A 22,211-nucleotide genomic window follows, 5' to 3' on the forward strand; every position below is an offset into this window, starting at 1 on the left:
AGTACATCCTGCACACTGCAAACCCTGCTGAGGCACCGAGACAGCGCAGGCAGACCTAGGACACACCATGGAATTGTCACACATTTGTATTTCACCCACATTTGTATTTAATTCCCCAGACACCTGCTCTGAGCTCATGGAACACAAGGTAACCAAGTAAGGGGGTCAGCAAAGCCCTCTCTCACTTCAAGTCCAATGATTTCTCATTTGTGCAAACATGGGCAGTTCCAGTTCCACAGGCAAACCCAGCAGGCTTTTTTTGCTCTGTACAACCCACCACTGCTGCCTTCTCCAGGGGGATTGCTCCACACATCCTAAAGCAAAAAAAGGCACTCAGCACCTCGTCCTAGAGCACCAGAACTTCCCTGTACAGACCATGGACAGTCCCYTCAGAGGCTACACCAACATTATTTKCCTTGTRTCTAATTSACAGTGATGCTCCAGCTCCCACATCTGTTACAAAGCTGTCACAAATCAGACCTCYTAAATTTTAACCCTCCGTGGCAATACTTCAGCCTTCCCAAAACACCCCAGGACCAGCCCTAAATGAATACAAATGTGCTGGAAGGATGGCACAGTTAAATGAYGGAGTTTCTAAAACCCCAGTAGATGATATTTTTCTCAGCAAATCAGCAATTCTGGTAACGACTGCAGGAGGCTCAGCCCAGATGCACACGAGCAGGAAGATGCTGAGCTGGGACTGGAGGTGGGGAGTTGAAACAGGAGAGAAAAATCTGCCTACCTCAGTGAATCTGGCCCAAATGGAAGTAGTTTATTGCTCAGTGATTATAAKATGGTAAGAGGGACCAACCAACCAGCCTGATCCCTGCTGCTGACAGATGAAGAGAGAAGAAAGTTARGTACAAAGGTTTAACTGCACATCAGGCAACATTTGGTCTTGGTGATAGCAGAAAAAAAAATCCAGTTTCATGGGCTTTATCAGACACCACATCCCCTTGGACTTCTCCTAGAGAAGGTCACTAATCAGTGGCCAAAATCTGTCAGGGCGCCTCTAAACAGTTTGGGAAGGCCAATGTTGGAACCTGTGAGCCAACAGCAGTACCCATTTGGTGTTGCACAATGAAGGAGGCAGAAACAGAATTCGAGTTCAGAGACTGAACTAATTAATTTTTTGTTATTTTTGGAAGCCAGGAACAGAATTCGAAATTAATTCTTTATTAAATGAGGGCCCTTTGTATCCAGTAAKTGTTTGATTCCATGGGCAAGAGCATCTTAAACCCCCCAGCAAAACCCCAAAACGCTTCTTTTAACAGAACAATGAATTCTGAAATAGCTGTACAAAGCACAGGAGCACCAGCAGAAAAGACAAACTCCCCAAATGATTCCTTTAGCCATGGTTTATGGAGATCAGTGGGAAAGGGACAAGGGGGAAAAGGCAACCTGAGTTCAAGCCCAAATTAYTTGTATGCCCAGACCAGAATCCTGGCTGGAAACCAAAACTGTGCAGAAATTGAGCTTTTTTTTTCCTGGCATTTCTTTCAGGAAACAGCTTCAAGGCTATGGTTGCTTTCCTGCTCAAGGCTACACAGCCAYTGCAATACTTTTTTGTGCCTTTTTAAAAAAAAWTCTGTGCTAAGCAGGCTTTTGACTGCTGGGCTCTCACTTCCTTGGCTTTAGGAAGCCAAATCTAGRCAGTTTTGTTGATAGGGAATGGCAGAAAGCAAGCAACGTGATAAGAGGAGGAGGACATTTCCTAAATGAGAAGTATGTTTGCATCAGGTACAAAGGAGAAGAATGTATATTGATGACTTTTAAACTAGAATTATACTGACATTATTTCACTCCTTTCATAACTGGAAATGAGGAGTAAGATTAATTTTACAGCAGCAGATTTTCCTCATGACTTCAACAGAATTAGATTAAATTAATGTTTCAGTTGTGCTTAATCTAAATTTTTGTCTTCTAAGCTGTAGGCAAATGGCTTCTAATCACTATTTCTGTATCATCTAATGTTAAAGGTTCATCAATTTTGTTTCCCACCAATATGATTAAAACTCTTATTCAGGCAAGAAAACATTGTTAGTAAGGAAATCAATTTCTTTTAAAACTCTCTCATGTACTTCCATTTAATAGATTCTTCAACCAAAAAAGGAAAAAAATCCCTGGTCTTGAAGTTATTTTTTAGCTTTATGCTGAACTGTGAGATTGTGATGCTTCTCTCCTCTAATTCTGTCTGTCCCAGACCAGCAACAYATAGGGCAATAAATCTGAATTTCCTCCTACACAACTCTTAAAAAATAAAGAGCTCTTAGAAYCTTAAACTGACAAATTGCATCATTTTAACTTATTTAATGAAGGACAGAATGAATTTCTACATTAGAAAATGCAATTCCAATTAATACCRAGAATAAAACACCCTGTGCTATTATCAAAAAGCCATAAAACATCTGGGGTTAACAATAATCTGGCTAAAGAGTACAATATGTAACAGAAATAAAATGCCTTATTGCCATTCATCATTTTCCATCTTTACAATGCCACTCACTCTCACATTAATTACAGATATTAGATAAGCAAATTGTATCCTGATGCCTTGGAAGGCACTCCCAACAGCTGAGAGAGCAAAAAAAAAACCCATGAAATGGGTGAGATGCTGTCCCTGGCAGGTCTGGCAGCAGCAGGATTTCACCACATCACACTGCCAGGCCTTTACCTTCAGCTGTTCTTGTGAAATATTTCCCCCYATTAGCACTTTGTGCATTCCAACTCACTCCAAGAGGTGAAGGAGTTTTTTGGGTGAGGGAAGGGGAATTCAGGGGCTCTGGGACAGAGCAGGAAATAACCTGCCAGCAGCACAGCAAGAGGGAACTCTGCCATTTGGAGTTAATTTGKTTGGGGAAAAGGTACAATAAACAAACTGGAGGACAAAATCTGTTACATTAAAATCTACTTAATTGAGGGTAAATGCACWTTTTAATGAGAGGCTCAAGTAGAAGAGGCACAACTACTGCACAAGCTCTCGTTTTGGACAGTCACCTCAGAGCCTCACACAGACACCTGCAAATTAAAACATATTTATTCACAAAATTACAATCCACCAGCCTGCTTAGCAACAGTCTTCCTGTGCAGTGAGGCATTAATAATATATTTTTTAGCTACTTTCAACACCACACCTATATGATAACATATTTAATTCCTTAGAAAAATAAACTCAGCCTCCAGCGMGGATAATTTTGTAGCTCACCAGCAGACAGAGGGTTTTGACAGCTGACTGGTCATAAACAACCAAAGGTTTGAACAAAAGATAAAATACTTGTGTGGGCCACCATTTCTGCCAAGAATTTCAATGAAAAGTGAGGAACAGCAAAGAAAGAGGATAAAATACTGCAGCCTTGAAGCAAAAGAAGTCTGCAGACAACAGTGGYCTGAAAGGAAGGAGAAACTAGGAGGTTATGTCACTAGGCATAATTAACAGCTAGGCAAGATTTCAGAGGAAATCCACCTTCTGTAGAGGTTTAAAGGTGAATATAAAGCTTAAACTGTCACAAGCATTTGATTAGTATGTTACAGATGGAACTTAAAACTGGCAGGTTAATAATAAATAACTCCCCGGGGTACCCAACTCTCATTAATGCTTCTCCACCTTTACCTGGACCAATCAACCTAAATTCATCGTTTCCCCACCACCTGACAAAATACATCTGCTGATAAACAAACAGCTTTTCCTAGAAACAAATTAAATATTTATGCCATTCTATTACCRTGTAAACACTTGCACATTATTTTCTAGCTGCAGATCAGTACCTTCACTGCAAAACTTAATCGTGCACCATTCCCTGAAAACTCTTTAAAAGTATATTTTAGAAACTGTTCACAGAAGGTAATAAACCATATTTAAAGTCACATAAAACTTACAATCATTGTTTCAGCCCTTATAATTCTGACAAATAATTGTGCAGAAGCCCAACAGCCTTTGCTAATTCTACGTTACCCTCTCAGTTCCCAATTAGCTGATAATAGTCCCAGTGCCTGCAATGCACAACTCAAATGCCTTGCTTACCAAAGTGTTTAGCATTCTGCAAATAAGCCTTTATACCAATTAAATCCCTTGTTATTATTAAAATGCTCCCATACTGTTGTAATAACACGGGATAACACAGTCAACGCCACTCTAATCGCACGGTTATTCTTTGAATAATTGTGGGATTTATGAGTAATCATTGCTAAGGATACGCCACTATTCAGCAGAGAGTACACAAAACCTAATAATACCTTTCAAATAAATTTGATTTATGTTACAGTATCCTTTAAAGTGTGGCAYGTACACTAAAAAAGTCTTCCCAAGCCACTGAGAAGCAGTATTTTATAGTGCAGTAATTTACTGCAGCAATTCCACAGTAATTTACAAGCACAGTAATTTAGAAGTGTATGCAGACAACAAAAATCTATTTTTCTTCTCAAGAACTGAAAATACTGCTAAATATCAGATTCTATCCAGGAGAAGRTTATTATTTTTCATTTCCTCTAAAAAAGGCACATTAAGAGAGATTGCTGGCGCACAGGAAACTTTCAGGACAAACTCAGGAATGAGTCCAGATTCCCCACCAAATAAAACAGCAAGTCAAGAACCTGCAGTATCTCCACAGAAATATTTAACAGCAGTGGCTTGCAGTTTAGCCCAGTTCTAAACTTTTCTGCTGAAATCATGTACAGTGGGAGAAATACTTCATTCATCATCAAAGTAACTAAATCTATTACTCACGCTGTAATACATAAASCCATCTTATTACCAAAGGAATTTATCTTACACTTACCTGAACAAAAATCTAGGGATCTGCAGAGCAAGGAGCTCCTACTATCAAAAAGATTAATATTAAAATTTAGCAACTGGCAAGAACTCTAAGGAAATCAATAAGACTTACAACAAGTAACTCAACATGATCATATGCTAAGTACAACTAAAGAACAAAATTAAAATCCAGCCACTACTAAAAAACTTCAACGAATRGGAATGGAAACATTTTAGAGAATTATTTAATTATTAAATTACATACAGGGAGACATTTTAAATGATTTTCACACACAGGACTGGTCAAACCTGCACCAACAAGGGCTAGGCTTGCATTCCCATCATCTTGGGAAGTTCCACACTCCCTGCATTACTTAAAGAATACCAAATCCATAACTGCTTGGAAAAAATGGGTTTTTTAATTGTATGTCTGTGATGTTCACTTATAACACAAAAGGGAAGAGTGAGGATTCTGCTAAACTGCAAAACATCATCTGGCTATGAAAAAAGAGGATACACAACTACATTAGAAAAAGGATATTTGTAAAAATTATTCTCCAAGATATCAATATTTATACATTACATACAAAATATAATAAATACATGCAGAGAAAGGAAGTGAAAAATCACAACAAGCTGCTACAGATAAACAAATCTGTTTATTTTTTCCTTCAGAAGACATTGGTTACTCAAGYGAAACACTCTATTAGCAAATCACACCAAAAAGAGAAGCCTAAATATTCCAGGGATTAAWAAAATCTAAACTGGTGCTTCTGGTCTCCTGCCCAGTGAATGCTTTTCTAAAGGAACACCAATTACTACGTTAACCATCACTACACAGCACTGGACTCCACCTTTTCCTTTTTTAAAAAGCAAATTACCCACACACTAAAAAAAGAGACATTTACTGATTTTATTAAGTCGCAATCAGATGGACAGAGCTCACCAAAAGGTATTAAAATCACCAAGTCAAGCCAGACAATTCCACATTAACAACAGCATTCGGCAGCATCATAAAGGAATTTATTACAGAAAAAGAAAAGGACTCYTGGCACACAGATACAGCTCTAGACAATTAAAATAGTAAGATAAGAACAGATGTGAAAAGCTCTTCAGAAAGATAACTGTTCTCAACAAGTCTTTAATGGAAAATCAAATTCTTATTTAGTGCACCCAGAACACATCACTAAATGCATTGTACACGAATTGACACCGTGCCTCAGGGGCAGCAGGTTACTGCTAAATAACAACAGCATTTCCACCCAGGGCAAGGGCCTCCAATTGCACATTAAGTACCAGGTCACAGATCTAACTTCATCCAAACTGGGGCCTCAGCATGGGAAAGAAAGAAAATCCTCCTTCTCCCAGAAGGAGAAATTGCATTGTTTGAATGCTGCAGTTTTGTTTTCTGACTTTGATCACAAGATTTCCTGAAATTTTCTCACCTATAGATGTGTAGTSTACTCTGCAAGCAATTTGTGCCAATTCATCTATTTTTTTGCAGCATTCTTACAATATTATAGCATACTAACCTTTTTTTTTCCCCAAACATGTAAAACTGGGGGCAAAATTTGTTTACATAAATTATACAAGCACTTTGCATTCAGGGAAAGAATTCGTTTTTGCAAAGCCAAAAACTGAAAACATCAGATTGCAACCMATTTCTTTACATCCAGGTATCTAGGGAACCATGTAAGGTTTTTTTTTTTTTCTTTTCTGTTGTTTTACTACATAGATTCTTTAATATGTGAGGCAAGCAAGCACAATTTCATTAAATTGGAGAAGAGAAAGGCAGAGGCACTGAACTGGTACAATTAGAAGGCTCAGATTAGTAATTTGTGACAGCTAATCTAATCTTTTAGCAGCAAAGAAAGTACAGAAGATTGTTTGTCTGAACTTTTTACTGATGCTTCATTAATCTACTTGCTCACATATATCTAAATGGTGCTGTCACCATGTGCCATATCCCCAGGCAGATAAACATGGGAGCAGCCCTACCTTTGCATCCACAGGAAAAAAAAAAAAAATCCACAGTGCTTTAAGTGATCATTTGCAATGAAAAAATTCCTCATTAGCCATTTTTACTGAGCAGACACCACTTGGCACCACGGCCAGCACCTCTGTCTGTCCACACCTTCAGCTTCCCACCCTGGAGTTAAAAGATAAACAACCTTTCCCTGCCTTCCAAACTGYCACTCTGAAAGCCACCCATGGGCAAAATCACAGCTACTGCAGGAAGTCGTTAAATAAATTAAGTGCATGCCTCAACCCATCATTTGAATCAATGTATATAAAACACGGCAGCAAATAACACAATAAACTGTATTTGCAGTTTTATCTTCATTTGCATTTACTTGTTTAGTATTTAAATCATTTTTTTTTTTCAGCACCTGGCAGAAGTCATTAATATTATATTTAATTTGTAWATGCRTTACAGCATCATCCAGAAACACAARGTGCAGGAGCAAYATGCCAAACACAACATCTTGAAAAATTTCAAMCTAATTTAACAGCATTGGTATTTTGGATTCTAGGTTGATCTCTCTTAGGTACCGTATGCAATTCTCTTCAACCAACAGCTTCACACAGGAGGAACTTTCTAGATAAAGGTAAAATATAAAGTACCACAGAGTCTGAGAACACAGAAAATTCTCCTTTGGGTTTTGCTTTTATCAATGAAGTTGACAACAATTAAACCTCAGAAGCTGCACGCCTAAACAACACAGGGCAATTTATTTTGAGTTTGTTTCTTCATGTGTAACCCGCCAGTTAACAGGCAAACCCCAAACCCATCATCTCCTTGGTAACAAACTGAGCCCAGCAAGAAAACGGAAAAACTCTCCATGGATGGCAGCTGGAGGGCCCTGGGCCAGTGTCAGTGAATGGGACAGCCAGGCCTYCCCAAAAGGAATTGTCAGACATTTCTCACACTCAGACCCACAACCCTGCACCGACAGATTGTGTCAAGGCTCCACTGCCCTAATTCCAGTGGGGTTTGGCACATCCCACACTCCAGCCATTCCAAAGGACAATTCCCCCTCTCCCCTTTCCCCGTGTCTGGTGTTGGCTGTTTGTGCTCCTGCACTGAGAAATAGCTGATGAATATCTCCCTACCTGCACAAGTGAAACTGGATGGAAGGAACCTGTTATTGATGGCACAATACATTATAATGGAATTTTATATAGATCTTATGGATTTTCTCCCCCTTTACCTTTGAGCATTATTTCAGAGAGAGGTTTAAGCAAGAGTCGACCTGACTTTTGTTTTAATCTCTCGACTATGACAATATAATTAAGCTGTGAATGATATATCAAAGTGCCATAYACAAAGATGAATTGACAGGAGTAATTTTTACTACTCAGAAGCCTTTGGTTTCATACATCATAATATCCTGTAAAGCAAGCCCATGACATCTGCTTGACTGTAAAAGCATTAGCTCGGTACAAACCTCCATTCATCCTTCAAAAACGGATTTGTGCTTTCTGCTTATTGCCACCACTACCTGCACTACTGCAGTGGAACCTGCATCATTCATTATTTCATTTATTTATTAACTACTCACCACAAACAGAGGGCAGAACATGCCATTTTCCTGCATGGCAGTGTTTCATATGAACGCTCAACATGTTTTGCTTCTTTTGTAGGCGCTGAAGAACAAATTTGGCATATTGGTGGCCTTGGCAGGACTGGGTGGACTTAATGGCTGGACTCAGTGATTGTAGAGGTTTTTACTTAAATGATTCTTTATCTCATTTGGATCCAGATAGGTCTCCTCTTTTTTATTATTTTTTCTTTTTTAATGACTTCTTTTTTAATTAATTTTTTAGTAAACAAAAAGGAAGGGAAGATTCATATTCAAGCTCTCTCTGCTTCTCATTTCAGACTGGAGAGGATCTTAGTTTTGTACCTACAAGAACAAGAACCTCATTTACAGCTAAGATCCTAAGGCACWGCTGTAATGCAATTATTATTATCATCACCATCACTATCAGTCCAATCAATCTGACTGTGTGCTTCTAATGAGTTCGTRTCTTAGGGCAGTTTATGTTCAGGMTGTTTTTTTGTGRTTTTTTTGTTGTTAAATAACCATTCTTTGCAGMAAATAAATTGAAAGCTTGATCAAAAAAAAATTAGTATTTAGAGAGCAACTATGAAAAATCTGATTATAGCAAAACATTATCAAGAAGAGCAGATTAACCCAGCTCGTTTGGGGGGTGAATTGTATTTTCTGGGTTAAGAGATACGACTTTGCCAAGAGGCAATTTCYTTATATCTTTGCTTCTTCTGTAGAGGAATAAAATAATTTCCTTGAAATAAATAAATTACACAGGAAAGATTAAATATCCTCCCACAGAGGCCATGCGTAGAAGGAATATTTGCTATTTAAATAACTGTTTTAGCAAAACAGAAATTCGGGAAATTTGTTTTCTGCGCATTTCTGTGTGATTCATTCCAGTGAATCTCCCCACCTTCCTCTGAGAAAGCCAGGAACAATTCTTTCTTGGCTATCAGATACCAGAGAACCTCCAACTAGGAAAAGAAAGCCTAGAATTAATTTGTTCTTATCTGATAAAACACTCTGCTACAGAAGTCCCAATTGTGAATAATCACCATTCCACCACATGAACCAGTCCTTTGTGTATGGATTTACACTGTCAGCTGCAAGCTTGGTACCGAAGCCACCATTTCCAAGGCAAGCAAATAAAGAAAAGTGAAGGTGAAAAACTTTTTCATTATCTTAGAAGACAGCCTATTACCTCTATCACTTTCTCAGATATCCATCCATCCACACCTAATGAGTGCTATGATTTAGTCAGAACGCATCCATAAAGATGATTCACGACTGCTATGCAGCCACTTGATGTTAATAGCAAAGCTGATGTCTTAAATCACAGCTGTTTCCCTACGATAGCCAAGGGGCAAGGCAMTACTTTGGAAAACACAGGGAAGAATTTGTTAGAGCAACTCTACAAAAGCAACATTTGCAAGAAAAATGTAAAGCAAAACATCAGGGTTGAAAGTATTACAGCCAAAGCGCTAAATAATATCAGATGCTGCATAGTAATCTGCATATGTTAATACTGCCAAAAATTTACTATATCTAGGTTAAAAACTCCTGTATTTAATTTTAGTTTTATCTATAATTAGTTCTTGTTGTTCCACTAGCACAGTAACCTGTATAGCCTTAAAAAAGAGGCATGTAAAATGTCATTCTTTCTTGTGTTAGTAAGCATTTCAMCACAACTGAGACGAGTAAATTTCAACAAAACTAAGTCTGATTAAGTTAAATTAAAGTCTGATTAAAGTTAAAGAGATTTGCTGATGTTTAATTATATTGATTAAGCAACAGATAACGCAGTATGTTAAGAGTACCAGTACTAAGCCAGAAAGAAACACCAAATGACTCAGTGTCTCCAGGAAAATTACTTACATTCCTCAATTTGAGCTGGTAACTAAGTTCTGCTGGATCACAGAGCAAAAAGCGTTTTASCCTTTCGAATTGTCTCCACATCCACTGCACTCAGAGGCAATTTGACCCAGAAACCCTTAATTTATGTAGGTTGCAGACTCTGGAGCATTAAAGAATATTAAGCTTTACAGCCAGGAAGGAAGGAACCCATGAGGAAATTTGGCACCACACAAAAGATGACAATTAGGCACAAGATATCCATCAGCTCTTGGAAATCTCTTAGCAGACACAAAGATTAAGAGATGTTGCAGCATCCAGCTCTGTTGAGAAATGTTGAGAAATTTCTTTACTAGAACCAACAATCCCTGACATTTCACTCACTTTCAGCAAGGGCTCCTGTTGCCTTACTCATCACTATTAAAAACACCTAAATGAATCCTGCAGGATTTCTGAGAAAGCAGTGAACAGGCTTTGATTTTGCAAAGCACTGTCTGGTTCCTGCCTCCATCCTTCTGGCCAGTAATTTTAACAATAGAAATACTCAACTCAAGTTCCCATCACCAACCAAATCGTATTTTTAACAAGGAATAAAATGACTGCCAAAAACTAGGGGGGGAAAAAAAATACAGAGACAGGAACATGATGTGCATACACCCAAGCAAAGTGGAATAATTGCACAGATTAAGTAGGTCAACTACAGGTATAGAWTTCTTTTAAGATGATCCAAAAAAGGTATGAGAAATCGCATGTGAAGACACGCTCCAAGAGAATTCCCTTCCCAAATGCAAACAGGTTTGTCTTACTCAAATCAAGGGAGGCAAAACTGAAACCACCTACCCTAAGGAGCTCCCGCTGGAAAGCAGCTCCTATTTCTCAACTCGCCCGCTGCAAAGTTGCTGTGGAATAACCGGAGTGACGGCCGAGCACGCGTCGCACAACTACTTCTGCACGGTATTTTTGTCAGGTGATTGGTAACCAGGAGCCTGGATTGGATAGGAAATTACCTTCTTTACTACTGCTGGCTGGTGTTTTGCATTGCAAGGAGCTGCTGCTCGAAATACGGGAATACAGCAACTGGTGTTTTCCTCGCGGGGAGCTCTGGAGTTTTCTGTGACTRTTTAGATTTGCAATGTGATTTTCAATGCAATGCTAAGCCCGTGTATCCAAAACAAAAAGGTGAAAGAAGGTCAAGAACTGCCCTGCTAAAAACAAGCCTTCCRTTTCAGGGGGAAAGAAGAGGGGCTACTTTTGAAAAGAAAAAAAATCTCTCAGGAAGAAATTGCCGATTACTCTTGGGAATCTTGATCAGTTTGATTAGCGGGTTTTGGTGGGGGACATAAAAGACACGAACACACATGCAAATTTCCTCCAGCTGCTAAATGCACATGGAGATTTGTGATTTATATGTGCCTTCAACCATCAGGAGTCTCTTAACCTTGTGAAACTGTCATTACTTTCTTCCTAATTTTTAAAAAGTAATTTTAAAAGAGAGAAGTTGGAATGGAGTCAACAAGGCTCAAGCAGGCCATCAGAAGAACCTCTCATTTCTGAAGTGCTGAAACATTAGGTTTATAATGAGAAACGGATGCCAATCCTAAATAAATCTGAGGTTTTCCCCTTAGCTACGCACATGGCTCAAACAGGAGGTGCTTCAGCACACCAGTTCAAAAAAGCCCCTGGAAATCTGCATTTCCCAGGCACAGGGGCACACACAGAGCCCCTGACTGATCAGAGATCAGCACCAATGGGACATTTTGTTACAAGCCAGATCAGTCTGCCCTGTGACCCTCAAAGGGGGAAATCACAGATTCCTGAAGGCACCTGCTCGGGAAAGGATGAAAAATTCCAAGCTGGGGAAAACTCTCGCCTCTATGCCTCACTCCATCACACAGAACTCCTGTCTGAAGTAAAGCAGCAGAGTCAGAGTGAGAAGAACACTCCCTGCTCCCTACCTGAGAGAAGCAGCGAGGAGACATCGCTGTCCGTGGGATTCCGTGTTTAAAATTCCTGCATGGCAACGCTGACACACAAACTGCTGCCACCACACCAGGTGGGAGTCTCCCAACACACGAAATCCTGCCTGGGTTGGCAATCCTGGCTCAGAGCCTCCAGCTGAACAAAGAACATGATCTTCCAGATAAGGATATTCATTAAATAAAAACACACAACTTCCCATGGCTGGTTAAGTTCCCTACTCCCATCTCCACCCAAATACCAAAATCTGAGGATATTAAATAACTGTAAACATGGTTAGAGATCATTACACACGTTTTTCTCCAGGGTGAATGGCAGCATTATTAGTGCAGGAGGAAAAAGAGACTGAAACAAAGCAGAGCAAGCTACTGAAGAACAACCTGTCATTGTAAATTAATGGAGTTTTTGGATTCTCCAGGAAATTTCCTGAAGTTTCTTCCTCCTCTTTATAATGTCACGCTTCTAATTTACTTCATTTATATTAATAAACACTGGATTACACAACTATTAATCTAGTTGAGAACAGCACTAAAGCTCACTAAATCTGTCTCTAATTATTATGATTAATGGTGCAAAATGATCAGCTTCTCAAATTAACAATCTAAAGCAACTGGTATAGGATAAAAGATATTTTTCTCAGTAAACAGGTTCTTTAGTCTTTCTAGTTAATGAAATCTTGAGCAGTCCATTCTGTAGTACTAYGTTCTAATTCACCATGACTACCTGTTTATGTAAATTTGCATTGATTATGCTGTCATTATGTATTTATTAAAGACTAATTATTTTTAAATTGCACTAAAACTTTGTCTCATGCTTATTTTAACACAGCAGAAAGAGGTCTTCAGGAGCTGACTGCCTTRGCCTTGCTCTTTTGTCTCTGTATCCAGAGGCTGTACTATTTTTTTTAAACTACTCTTACTATTCACCAATATTAATTTTCAAAGGAAAAGTTCTCCATTTAATACCTAAGCTTTGCAAAACGTGCCCTGACACTTCAAAGATTCATTAACAAATTTAGAAAGAATACCACACAGTACTGTAGGAATTACTGCTATTACTATATTCCTCCATTACTTCTGAGATTACTACTCCAAAGTCTGTTACTTCACAGAGATTTTTAAAGAACATGAAAGCGATATGATCATGCAACCTAAGTTAATTGTATCGTTTACAAGACTCTAAGGAGAGTCTTCTGAAACCCAAAAGAAAATATCACATATTTTTAGTTCTGAGACCCTTAGATTTGGGTTCCTACACTGGCAATTCTATCCAGCCATCAATGAACACAGTTGCAAGGTCTAACACAAATGTCAACTCCAAAATATGGGAAAAAAAAGAGAAAATTATGGTAAGCTCATCCTTTATCATCTGCAAACTAAAAAAAGCTTCTCCYACCCCTTAAACACARAGCATCYAGCAAGGACCACATCTACCACACARATTTCCAAAGAGGAAGACAAAGAGCCCCCCAAGCACCACAACACAGAGTGAGCACTAAGAGGAGACGAAAGCCCTTCAATAACATTCAGATGAATGGCAGTTTCCCTTGCCATTTAAGACACACTGAAACTTCTGTGTCTTCTCTCCTAAACAAGGATTTATAGCCCTTGCTCAGTGCCTTTTCACCAGCAGTATTTTTTCTCCAGCGTCTCTCATCAGTAAGGCTTTTATTTTTTTTTTTTTTTCCCCCCATGAACTAAAAACAAGAACAGCCCTGCATGGAAAATTAAGCCCTGAAGAACATAATGAGAAACTTTCCCACAGCTGCAGGGAGCCTAAGGGATTTTTCATTAAGAATTAGACTTCAAACTATATTGATATGGTCGATGCCATGGGGATGAAATGTGTGTCTCATGAGTGGCAAAGACAGCTGATGTTTCCAGTTTGTCCTTCCTCATCACAATCCATTCCTAGGACCACGGGAATTATATTTAACAATGTGCATCCATTGCAAAGAGCCAGCATAATGTCCATGTTTTTTATTTCTCCTGCTTTTGTCTTATGGCATTATAATGCGCAATACCATTGTGGCAGTTGGGCTTCTACTACAGGTCTGACATTTCCACTGGGAATTTTTTGTAGGTTATGATACATGGGAAAACTTGCAATATTTATTCAGCAGATCCTCCTGAACCAGGTATTAACTGCATCCCTCCATAGCATTCTCCCAAAGTAGATGCCACACATTTCATGGTCCCGGCAGTTCTGTTTCCCTCTTTTTGCAGTAAGTTTGTATTAATTCAGAGGAACTATTTTTTTTTTTACTCAGGACTGAGAAGTAAAAACAGAAATGCTACTTTCAAATAAGGATTGAAGAGCTAACAGAACTTATAACACTGCTGGTGAAGAACTTGCTCCCACTTGAAGATTCCTCTTAAAAATTTCAAATTACATGCCCAGTTTAAACAAGTTTGTGTTCATTGCTTCTGTCATCATCTGAGTTAATAACATTCATTCTTTAGCACACGTGAGTAACCAAGGCAGCAAAGATGAAAAGAGAAAGCCAATAGCTAAAACAACTGGTTTGGCAGCTGCATGGGAGAAACAGGAGTGGTTCAACCACTAAATTCTCACATAGAGAGTCTGGGAATGCCCTGCAGAGGACTGCTTAGGACACTACTGGCTGGTGTGTGGGAAACCTGAGTACCAGACTGTTTCAACATGAGAGGCACATTTGAATGCTCTTCAAAGCAATTGTGAAAGTCATGCAAAACCCACTCMGTTCTGCTTGGAAGGTTATTGGGAAATGGCAAATTACTCATTGCTGYGTGGTTTTCCTTCTGTTTCCTTGCTCAAAATGCCAGAGCTTGTAACTAACCTGAAAAAATCTCAAAAAATACTTCTGATACCTGAAAAACTCATTGAATGCACCCCAGACACTGCTGCACTGTGATCACCCCTCTGTGAGATGAAATGCGAAGATGAAAAGTGGACAAAAACTACTTTAAATGAAGGGATTGCACTATAYCCACAACTAGGAGATGTAACTGCAATAGAAAGTGTTGAGATATTGTGTCTTGCAGATTCCTGAGTCACAGAGGTGAGAGGGGACATGGGGAACATTGCTTCTAACGCTGGAAAGCATCTAATATATAATATTGTAATTAAGCCTCATATAACCAACTTAAACATTTAAATCTCTCTTTTCTCTCTCTCTTTTTTTTTTTTTTTTTTTTTTTTTTTTTTTTTTTTTTTTTTTTTTTTTTTTTTTTTTTTTTTTTTGACTGATCCATTCTACAGAACATGGTTCTAACACCTCTCCTCTGGGGAAGGAGATGAAAAAGGAAATTGCCAGTTTTACTCAGAGGTAATTGGGCTTTACTTWCTTTCTGAAACTGTGGTTTCCTTCCCTTACTGTATCAGCAGAACCTGGAAGAACGGTTTCATCACTTCTGTGACACCCTGACTAGTACTTTCACTTACTTTTCCTGAACTAGYAAGAAATTCTCATCGCACTGAAGAGTAAAACCATCTGAACTTCATCTGCTTTCATGTCTCAACAAGAAATTTCACACGACTYTATCCATCCAAAGTAACCCTACAAAGTCTAGGGGCTTCCTGCTGCATTTCTTAGCTCGGACTAAATCAGCCAGAATAGACAGACCCACATGCAGACATCCTGAAACCTACAAAATTGTGGTTTCCTTCTGTGCATGTACAAGATAAACATAATTTGTGAAGGCGTTTATGTGTATAGGATTTCCCAGTGCTTCATATGACACACTTATGAGTTCATGAAACACACTTGAGTCTGATGTCACCTATTATTTTATATCACCATCACTCCCCTCTCCTCTGTTAACATGAATTTTCATTTAGGGAAGAAGATTCAAACATGTCAGGAGAATTTCAATAGTAGCTGAATGGATGAAGGCAATTTGGAGTCACAAATATATTTGCCCCATTAGGACTATTTTACTAATGCCACCGTGAAAAGACAGMAATACCAGGTACCACTTATGGAATGACATTCTTGCTCATGATGGCTGTTAAAAATTGTCCCCAGAGCTAAATTTCACATTAGCAATTAAATTGAGGGGATGTGGAACAGGAGTTCAAAGAAAAAAAAGCATACAAATGCTGAAAAACCCATTTAGATCAATAAACCTTAGAGTTACTAATTTAGTCATGCTAAAATCCCCTTTATTTTTTTTTTATTTTGCCATCTTTTATAAGGGGTTGATCTTATTTAGGTGCCACATTAAAAATATTATCAAAAGATGACAATGCATCATACAGGCATCGCTGCTGTGAGCACCAGGTTTTGCAGAGAATTCAGGGAAAATATAATTTACTGCAAAGACAATGTCAAGCTGGGTTTTGGACCTCTGAGTGAATAGGAAACATACATCCCCAGCGGATTCCCAACACATTCCATACAAAATTCTCACTGATTGCAAAAAGAAAAGCCTGATAAAAAAAAAGAGACAGTCTATAGGGTTCCCAATCAATACACTCCAACGATGTAATTGCACCTGTCCACGTTCTCTACAGATAAATGAAAAAAGGGTCCATTTTGTTCTCACATCTGGGAGCCAATTAAGCCACATTCAAGACACTAGAAACTGCTGTGACATACAAAGTCTAGGACTAACAAAACCTTGAAGACTTTGGAATCTGTTCACACTGAGAAAAGTCAGTGCAAAGTTTCTTTTTAAAAAAAATAAAATTATCCCGCTAAATTTACATTATACAATTGTACCACGTGCCAACTGCTGAACAATGAGAACTAACAAATGCTCWGTGCAAGCTTCAACACTTCACAAATAGGTTTTTTATTTTTGAAGACAAAGTCCTGTATTATTTCCTACCTTCAACATCACATTCAGTGTTTAGAGTTTTAGAACCACCTTAGGTATCCCAAAGTCACGATGAAAGGAAGCAACACCAGAACAGACAAAAGCCAAACATCTTTGAAACAGGCAAGGTTTGCAATTCTCCATGCCRAGAGAAAATTACAATCCTTAAGGTAGAAATTGGTTAGATAAAGGATGCAAATAGTGAAGGACTGAAAGGCCTAGTAAAGAGTAAGAAATTCCACCTTGGTGGTCGTAATCTGCATTTTATCAATCTGCATTCMTTTGAAGTYTCATTAAAACAAGRGCCTGCTGTCGTGAGAAACTAGATTATAGATCAATGTAGATACGTTTAAAGAATAACAACTAATTTTTTACAACCACCTGATGGCATGCAATACTATTTTACCTATCAGAAAAAAATCGGCAAACTGAGGATCACAGAAACACAAAAGTTCCTTGCAGGTATCTCATTCTTTCCATGGTTCTCTATTTATTTTACTTATTTCCTTTATTTTCTTGATTTTAACTAAGTTGAGTTAGTTAACCTCAAGTTTACTAACTTGAGGTTAAACTGTGTGAAGATGATGGTCCACCCCCAATGAAGTTCAAAATACAATTTATCTCCTAGATAATAAGAAATAAAAATTTTGAAAAAGGCAAATCACTTAAAGTAAGGCTGCAACAGACTGCTGAGACAATAAAGCAGAAGTTCTGCCACACTTCCAAATAATGGGTCTACAATTCACTGAAYAGGACATTTAATATCCTCTCTCCACCACCACAAAGAACACATTTTGAATTTTTGTGAGATTTTTCTTTTTCTCAGAAAGGCATGGATCTTTCAAAAAAAAAGAAAAAAAGGAAGACATTTCTCAGAAACACATTCTAAAATCCTCACTACAAGGTTTTGCATTCTGGGGAAGCTGTTGAAGATTCCCATGTGAGCACTGTAATGCTGGAGGTGGGTGCTCTCTCCCTTCACTTCCAYCATCCTGTGGGAGAAAAAGGGTGGGGATTGGTGGGGACTGAGGGAGACAAATTTCCTGAGCATCTCTAATTACAGGCACCACTATCCTCAAAGAGAGGTTTAATTGGCCTGATTCTTATTTTAGCCTCGTCAGTTCCCTCGTATTTAACAATTACTGAAAGACATTATGCTGTTGGTCTTGAAATTATTTTTAGGCACCATTAGAAGTCTGGCGTAGGCAAAAATTCTTAATTTAATTTGTCACAAAGAGAGTAATGAAGTCACTCGAATAAGAAAGGCTCCACACTGACAAAAACAGAGGGAGAAGTGAAAGCTCATCAAGTCATACACCAAAATCTGCTACAAATCTGCCACCAGTGATGAGGTGCTCAGGCTCAGACAGCTCTCTGTGTCACTCCTGAAATACTTTAAGGCTATTACACATCATCAGCCTGGGAAGAAATGACAAATCTGACCTAATTCCTGCTGGGTTTGAGGTGTGTTTCTTMTGGCTGCTCCTCTACATCCCTGGGTAAATTCAAAACAACAGTGTCAGGCAGCAGTTTCTGGGAAATTATGTGAGTTTTGAAGCACCAGTAGGGCCAGCATGGCCCAACACTGGAGATTATTTAAACATAAACACACAAAAATTATCCTAAAGACAACAAACTCAACCTCCCAGCAGTAAGCTGTTCACTACAAGTTGTGAGTGCTCCACAAAAACTATGTTCAAATAAGCCTTAATTTGCGTGAAAATGATAATCTCTCTCACAGTGGCTAAAGAGAGGCGACTGAAACAGAATATAAATGCTGGGAAACACAAAACTCCACAAAACATCCCAAAGTGCTACACTTCACATTGGGAAAATGCTTATTTAGAGTGAAAACCTCCTGTGCTGCAAAGTCCTGCTATTACGGACAGTGGCAGATGTTAATTTGAAAATGTTGAAAACTTCTTACTTTGCATAGATTCAGTGTATTAGCAGAAACATTTGTGCTGCCAAAATCAGTACTAAAGTCTAGAGGCCAAGGAAAAACACGTTTATGTCACTGTCAGGAAAGAATTCTTCCTTCATGTGTCCAGAGGACTTTTAAAAATTGATTTTGTTAAAAAAAAATTAAGCCATGCTACTTTAGTGCTACAAAAGACATCCTGCATCACTTTTCTAAAAAAGCCAAACTTTCTAGTATATTACTAAGATTGTTACAAATTGCTTAAAAAGAATTGCACATGAAAATTATCTATTAAATTTTAAAAAGCTTTCATCATAAGAATTAAAATTTTGGTTGGAGGTTGTTTTAACAGGAGAATTAAAATGAAAATATGAGTACCACAAGAAAAACAAACCCAACAACTTTTCAGCTCTTTTGTTATTCAGCACTCAGGTTCATGTTATTTTTGAGATAAAGTTCCACTGCAGATTTATAAAAACTGGAYATTTATGACATTTGGTGGCAAGGCAGGTTATAATCTAAGTCTGGATTTCCTGCTGCATTTCACCACTAAGTCCTTTCTCCCGAATGGTGGAAAAATTMTCTCTCAAATCTGAATTTGATATGACTAAGTGAAAGTTGGACCTGTTTCTTGGTGATGAGTGAATGAAAAGCACAAATGCAGTCAGCTGGATTCAGGTCTGCACACAGTTATGCTATGGCTGATCTTATCTCTACTTAATCCTCTTAGAATGAGATTTGATGATGTAAAAACACCACAAAGTTTTTGAAGTGGAGCTTTACTTGCTAACACTGATAAAGTTTGGGGGGGGGGGGGGGTGGTTTTTAATCTGTCATTTTTCTGCTTTCTCTCTGTATTTTTTTTATTGTCACCCTTCCTTTTTTTTATAATCTGTGTTTACTTGTTGCAATCAAATACAGTTCTATTCTTTTCTTTGATGCTATTTCAGATGTACCAGAGTGAAAAAAACCCCACATTCCTGACTTTTCTAAATCTGGTGGTTGTCCCTTACGAATGAATAAAACAAAGATCAAGGATACAGACAGAACAGAATCACAGAACAGTYTGGTTTGGAAAAAACCCTTAAAAGGTCATTTACGCCCTACAATCATCCTATAAAGTGAATGTTTGTTAGCTACACTGAAGGAAAGTTTGAACTGKGAAGAACTAAATTCAGCTTACATTCCCCAAAAAGCAGAAGAAATACTCCAGATTATTTGTTACAAGACAAGACATCTCACAGGGTTAAAAAAAAAAAATCAGAAAACACTCAAATTCAGGACAGATTTTTGTTCAACAAAAACACTTGAAGTGTTTGAAAACACTTGCTTGGCTTTTTGTTGCCTTGGCGTTTTCTGAAAAACTTGAATCAAATAAAAACTTCTGAACGAATTAACAGRCAAAATTACACGAAGCTCTGAGGAAGACAAGAAAAGCCAGGAACTGCATTATACAATGTTACAATTAATCATTAAAACTGAGCAACATTTAATATCTTTCCTTTGAAGTGCAGTGGTATGGGAAAATCCCAGCGAKGGAAAGCCTGGGGTAATTGCAGCGAGCAGGTGGTTTAGCCCGAGGAGCTGGAATCAGCAAGACCTTTGTATTTTCATTATTATTTCTTTGTAAGAGATCAGAAGACAATGTCTCGAGTTAACACTATGTAACTTCAAAGTGCAGGTATGGGAGGGAAAAAACAGTGCAGAGAAGCTCCAGGACTGGCAGCAGATCCAGCAGAGGCTGGAGACACTGGYCAGGAGGATGCTCCTGCAGGAAAGCTCTCAGGAGAGGTTACAAACACAGGAGGTTACAAAAACTCCAAAGGGGTGAACCAAAAATGCCACACACGAGAGTAAAGAGTTGGATTTCAAACAGCTATTTGGTGTCTGGATTAAATTTGTCCTTTACACATYTTTTCAAACTAAAAGAGTAGGCCACTCTAAAAGAGTAGGTACTGCTGGTGGTGCTCACCAAACTAAAAATGCACAGGGCTTTCTCTGGGCAAAGGGAGATTCTCATTTTAGCWTCACTGCTGTCAATAACAAGCAGGAAAATGCCTGGCAAACCATCAGAAAATTAATCTCCAGCTGGACAATGCTAGAGAGTTCTTGATAGTTGAGCAAACTGCAAGTGCTGTGGCCTTCACATGAGGAAGTCTGCAGCAGGACTGAAATGCAGTTGTSTTTGAGCCCCAGTGTGAAATTCAAGAGAAACACCAGAACACTTGCAGGGATAAAAGGTGACAGGGAATCTTTAAAAATCAGTCCTGATTTCATCCAAAGACCAACACAGCTCAAATCCATGCAAAAACAATTTCAACCATTAATTTTACACGACAAAAAGCACAATGCAAATGATAGAAGAGAACAAAAACCTGAACAACTTCTGTGGTGCATGAAGTGCAGAGAGCATTTCCAACACTTCAGGATACCTCTGCAAGTGGATTAGGAATTACTGTCAGATGAAGTTCCCCACTACTTCCCCTATCAATCTCCTCTCTTGCTTCTTTTTATTTCCCCTGTACTCTCTCTAGCAGAGGCAGCCATCCATCCACACACAGTTAACACACACAGAGGCACAAAAGCCCTACAGCAGGCCAGGATGCTTTTTCCTCACATTGTGTATAAAAAGCAGCCTTTTATTCACACTGGCATTACAAAGCAGTCCAGTATTTAGTCACTCTYTTTCCAGCCCTTTATGTCATTATCACTTCAGACCTGCTGGCTGATGCTATCGGCTCCAGAGACCCCATCCCCAGGTTATCTGTGTGCAGTTTATAAACCTGCTTTGGATTATATTGATTTACTAATTGACCAAAACACTGGATTATACACTCTGCTGGACACTTTAGACATTAAACAAAGTAATTGATAAAGACAGCATGCTCTTTGGGCTGATTTTTCTAGGATTTGATCTTTTCTAGCAACGTACATCGTTTCAAGTCGGTCCTTAATAGCAGAAAAGAAATAACATAAAAGAAAAGAAAGAGACAAAAACAGTCTTTGGAAGCTGTTGTTGGCTACTGGAGGAAGGCTGGCAGGGGCAGCAGCAGGAGCAGGGCTTGACTGGCAGYAGAGCCCTGATCAATGCTCCCTATCATGCAATCAATGGACATTCATTAGGTAACACCAGAGGTGCCTGCAGTGCTCCCCAGGAAACTGAGAAGCAAGCACCTATCCATCAAATCCCTGCAAAGAGCAGTTTATCTTCCACCCCGTTGAATATACATCTGTTATTAATCAATGGCTGTTCGGATTTGTGTCCCCTCTCCTCCCATTTCTACACGAGCTGGCAACTTTCCTGTGACCGAAATAACCCAATTAATCTTCCAAATAGAAAGGCAACTCTTTTTTTT

At 38.7% G+C, this 22,211-nt stretch overlaps 1 protein-coding gene across 7 annotated transcripts in view; it reads right to left on the reverse strand.

Annotated features, from left to right (window-relative positions):
* The window catches only part of NAALADL2 (N-acetylated alpha-linked acidic dipeptidase like 2), a 365,473-nt gene that overhangs the window by 223,801 nt on the left and 119,461 nt on the right, over positions 1-22,211 (reverse strand). The window contains exons 1-2 of one of the 7 annotated variants that reach the window (XM_057369380.1): positions 12,114-12,294; positions 10,999-11,144 (exon numbers count right to left, since the gene is read on the reverse strand). The exons of 4 other annotated variants lie outside the window; for them this stretch is intronic. The gene's annotated coding sequence lies outside the window, so the exon portion shown is untranslated. Of the gene's footprint in view, positions 1-10,998; positions 11,209-12,113; positions 12,295-22,211 lie in introns of those variants that run through there. 2 more of the 7 variants (XM_057369383.1, XM_057369381.1) reach the window with 2 other exon arrangements.

This window comes from Malurus melanocephalus, unplaced genomic scaffold, assembly GCF_030028575.1.
Source record: "Malurus melanocephalus ecotype Western Australia unplaced genomic scaffold, MMel_1.1 scaffold_108, whole genome shotgun sequence".
Taxonomy (NCBI): domain Eukaryota; kingdom Metazoa; phylum Chordata; class Aves; order Passeriformes; family Maluridae; genus Malurus; species Malurus melanocephalus.